Here is a 5,000-nt window from a genome sequence, read left to right as displayed (position 1 = left end):
CGAAGGCAAAGGCAAAGGCAAGGGCAAGGGCAAGGGCAAGGGCAAGGGCAAAGGCAAGGGCAAGGACAAGGATGATGACGATTGCGACGACACCCCGAAGAAGTGCAGCGACAAGAACGGCGTGTGCATCCGCCGCAGGCAGTCCTGCGCCGGCAACACGGAGGACTCCGACTGCAAAGGCAACGACCAGACTTGCTGCATGAAGCACCAGTGCAGCAACACCCCGAGGGAGTGTGAGAGAGACAACGGCATCTGCATCAACAGAATGGACAACTGCGCTGGCAAGACGCAGAATAATCTCTGCGAAAACGAGCACTGCACTTGCTGCAAGAAGGACGAGTGCAGCAAAACGCCATCGCAGTGCTCCAACAAGAGAGGCAAATGCATCAACATCATGGACTACTGTGACGGGAAGACGGACAGCGACCTCTGCGACAGCAAGAACTGCACGTGCTGCTACCCTTCCAAATGAGTCAGCACAGCTCTTTCCGTCCCTCCGCTATTCCTCTTCCTTTCTCCTTTGTCAACTTCACGATTCTGCTTGCCATTTCACTGAATGCCACTGGGGCGAAAGGGTCCTTGCAGTGATCAGAATTTAGTTTGTTGCAATCAACATGAGTGCTTTACTATGTTGCAAAGGTGTTTTGAATACGACCGGTTTATGTCAGTGTAGTGGTTGCCAGTAACTGCAAGGGCTACAAAAGCCTGCAACAAATAGCATTCAATATCTCCTTTTCATGCCCACGTCTTCCTTTCTACGAGTATTAAAGATTGTTGTAGCAATTCTGTTGTTTCCAGAACCAATATTCCTAGACTCAAGTTGCGTACTGCACACGCACAAACGCATAATCTCTTTAGACAATACATAAAATGGGCGAATGCACTAACGAGTGTGACAAATAATGAAACAATGTCTGAAGATATATACAACGAATAAAATAATTCTCCTCACTGAAATTGCAAATAAATTCAATAATTAACATATTAAGAATATTTGTATATCTATGCCCATGCGAACATATTTAAAGGATTTAGAGGACGTTCAGTTTTCATAACCTATTAAAACAAACAAAACACACACAAAACTGTGATTACTGAACGAAAAATGTATACATAATTAAATAATCGTGGCAGTCATACAGTAACTATAGTGTGGTGGATAACATATTCATAACTGTTTCTTTATTTTGGTGAGCGAATTATTCCGCCATCTTGCTTTTTACCAGAGAACAAATATAAATAACTCACGTATAATAAACTCCACATTCTGCATAATAATAAGCACTTTTCCATACGATTTTTATGGATTGAAGGATTCATATAAAAGTTTCGATTACTTATGGAAAGATAAGTCAATATAAAGGCCTCGCATTTGTAAGATATCGGTTGATGTACTCACTGAGTTGATGCCTGTACACATAGGTTTATAAAAGTACAAAGTTGTTGCATAACTCTGCCATAGCATTGCTCAGTTAAACGTAGATATACAGTGGTATATCTAGAAACACTAAACTTGTATCTTTTCTTCATGATGCAACAAACACAAACGATTTGCTGGAATAGTAGTCATAAGACAGCCAGTGCTGCAAATGTCCTTTTTTGATGCAGTATTTAACTCCTGACATAATATAACAAACTGCATAAATCATCTACACTGGAAAAAAAAATCTATAAGAAAGTGGTGGATGGACTGATGACAGATTGATAAATTGTAACACTACAGAGAGTAGAAAAATAAATAATCCACACCAACTAAAACATAACCAATACCATAACAGACATATGCGATTATCTTGCCTTTCACTTGTGAGCTGAATGGCTCCGTGGGTTAAGGCGCCCGAGTGCTGGTCCAGCGTTCAGGAGTTTGAGGATATCTAGAGATAACGGCCTCGAGGAGTTGCGAAAGTTTGGAAAGAACAGTGGGAAGGAAGAATGGGGAACAGGGGAAGGGTAAGGGGTGGAGGAAAATGAATGTTAGAAGAGGAAGGGGCCAGGGCTTATCCCAGTATGCATGGGATAGCGGTCTATAGGACCCTAGGTAAACATAACCAGGTAGCTCCACTCCCATGTAGCCTTTTGAACCCGAAAATTTTCCAAGAGTATTCTGGCAGCTGTTAATGGAAAGAAATTCGTAGTTATCATAAAAGAGGGGAATTTTAGTTTTACTTCTGAAAAAAACAGTAAATCATTCAAGTTATTTTGTGTCTAGCTATATCTGATATATTACGGCACACTCTCACTGGCTAAATGGGGTGACGTAAAAAAAATTATCGAAAACAAAAACAAGAAAAACTATAAAAAGGATATTAAATATTTGCAGTGAATATAGGTGATAAGACAGGTCAGATTGGAAATTGCCAACTAGGATTTTCCTTAAGATGGAGTAGTTATATCAGTGTAAAGATACCTAAGTAGAACCTATGGGTTGCTGCTACGCGACGTCGGACTATCTTGAGCTTTGCAAGGTAATATGCACAATGTCAGGAAAGGAAAATGGAAATCAAGGTAAGAATTGTAGAGAAAGGAAGATTATATATGTGTATGTATATATGTAAGGATATCATATATTTGTGGTGTGTACAGTCAATAAAAAATAAATATCTTTACTCGGTTGTAGATAAAACCGAAACAATTGCTAGTTGATTTGGAAATGTTGGTACTTGTTTTCAAAGCTCAGAACAGATGAAATTTCATTGTTTCAATAGTGTTTTGGAGTTGCTATTGCAAGGGATTCGTATCATGTCAATATTAGCAGTGGAAACCTCATAGACCATTCGTAGTGTCATAATTACGCTTTACTCTGAGGGACTATCAAGGGACGAAATATCAAGATTAGGTATTTCGAAGCCAACTGTCTCTGTGGGTCAAGCGAGATACCAAGCAACCAGATCCACCAGAGACAAAGCCAGAAGTAGGAAAATGAGATGTATGACGAAGGAAGATCATCAAGTAAATGTCATTGAAAACTATAAATCAATGTAACATATAAAAGAAATAGGAAGCTTGCACTGAAGTGCACGAATATTATGAACTAATGAAAACCATTTGATAGTTCAACACCCTTTACAGCTAATTGGATTTGAGAACGTACATATACTTATGACTATACATACACACACATATATATAGCCATGCAAATGCTTATGCACATGTATATGCGCACATACATTTACAAGTACATATTAGTGTTCACCCACATATATACGTATATACCTGTACATGTACATATATATATATATATATATATATATATATATATATATATATATATATATATATATATATATATATGTATGTATGTATGTATATCTATACATATACATATATACATACATACATACTTGTATACACATACATACACATATACGTACATATATATACACATACCCATATGTGTATGTATATATATACGCATAAACACACACACACCTACACATATACATACATATACATACACATATATGAACATATACACACATAGGCACAAATATACATACAGCACGGGAACATACACATGCATTTTGTACTCTTACACATACATATAACTCTACATACACAACATAACCATGTACACATGCCTGCATACATGCATACGTGTCCGTATACAAGTTTAGATGTACATGTGTATTGCTTATCTTGCGTACTCACACACACATTGACACGTACCCACAACCATGCATACACCTGCGCACTTCTGTGCATACCCACTCATACTTGTGCATAACGTTTAAACAGTGTCTGCATGCGCGCATATATGCAAAACATTATAATGAGCCCATGCATTATAATGTGCATAAATTGTAGGATTGCAGTAAAGGGGCTGAGGGAGGGAGGCGATTGATGTGGGAGAGGAGGAGTTAGGACGATGTTGGAATGGGTAAAGATGGGTTTTGGGTTAGAGGAAGTTTGAAAGATGATTTTGTATCTGGCAGTTTTCCGGAGAGGTGTCACATTCATTAGCGGTTGCTAAGCCTACAGGCGTGCGCCCTCAGCCGTCTACGACCAGGGGTCGCGGGATTAGTGTCTGGCACTCGATTGAGGCAGATCTTCTGTCGATTGGCTGATTATACTTGTTGTTCTATGGTAACCATGTTTAATTAAACTACTTGATTTTGTGATGTACTGTATATACATACTAGCGGTTTGGCTGCTCCTTAACGAATCTACTTGAGGGAAAACTGTAATACCCATGCGATTTGGCATTGTTACTCGGCGTCCTGTGGGTATGGGGACATGTGATACTTGTCATTTTCTAATGATTTCGTAACTTGGTATTCTTTTTCTGGTGGGGGGTGGTGATTATTATCTTTATTTTTTCTGCTGTTTCTATATGCTGTGGCACTCTCGATGAGCATTGGGACCTTATGAAATTAACTAGCACGGTAATGGTACCCAGTATTCCTAGTTGACAATTTCTGGTATTCCTTTTAGTTTAAAATGTCCACATATACATATATATATACACATATGTATACATACATACATATATGTGTGTGTGTTTGTGTGTGCACGTGTGTGTGTGTGTGTGTGTGTGTGTGTGTGTGTGTGTGTGTGTGTGTGTGTGTGTGTGTGTGTGTGTACACCTGCTAAAAAAGAACCTTTTTACTCTTACTGAGTAAAATGATATGGTGACGAAAACTGTTGGAAAAGGTGTTGTGAGCTCGACCTGATATTAGTATCGCCAAGAGGATCAATTTTTTTTTTACTTCTTAACTAATTACATCAATATAAATCTGGCTATAGCTTCAAATGCACCTAGAATAATTCATTTTTCTATTTTTTTTGTTCACTTTGCTCGGCTGCATTTAAAAGATTAGGGCTTTAATAATTCGTTTTACCGCAATCAGTTTGGCAAATGTTGGCAAGTCTAGTGGTAAGTAGGCTGTAGGTCCCATTGGGATGGCGACTGTTGGGGTGCAGCAGGGGAACGAGAGTTACTCATCCTGCCTGTGCCCTAGCAGGCAACCTGCCATTCAAGCACTACTGATAAGGGACAAGGA

The 5,000-nt window shown here is 38.9% G+C and overlaps 1 protein-coding gene across 1 annotated transcript in view; it reads left to right on the top strand.

Annotated features, from left to right (window-relative positions):
* The window catches only part of LOC125040402 (zinc finger CCCH domain-containing protein 4-like), a 10,498-nt gene that overhangs the window by 2,772 nt on the left and 2,726 nt on the right, over positions 1 to 5,000 (top strand). The window lies entirely within an intron of this gene.

This window comes from Penaeus chinensis, chromosome 29 (genome assembly GCF_019202785.1).
Source record: "Penaeus chinensis breed Huanghai No. 1 chromosome 29, ASM1920278v2, whole genome shotgun sequence".
NCBI lineage: Eukaryota > Metazoa > Arthropoda > Malacostraca > Decapoda > Penaeidae > Penaeus > Penaeus chinensis.
The sequence above is the reverse complement of the archived record's forward strand: the minus strand, read 5'-3'. Positions and strand labels throughout refer to the sequence as shown.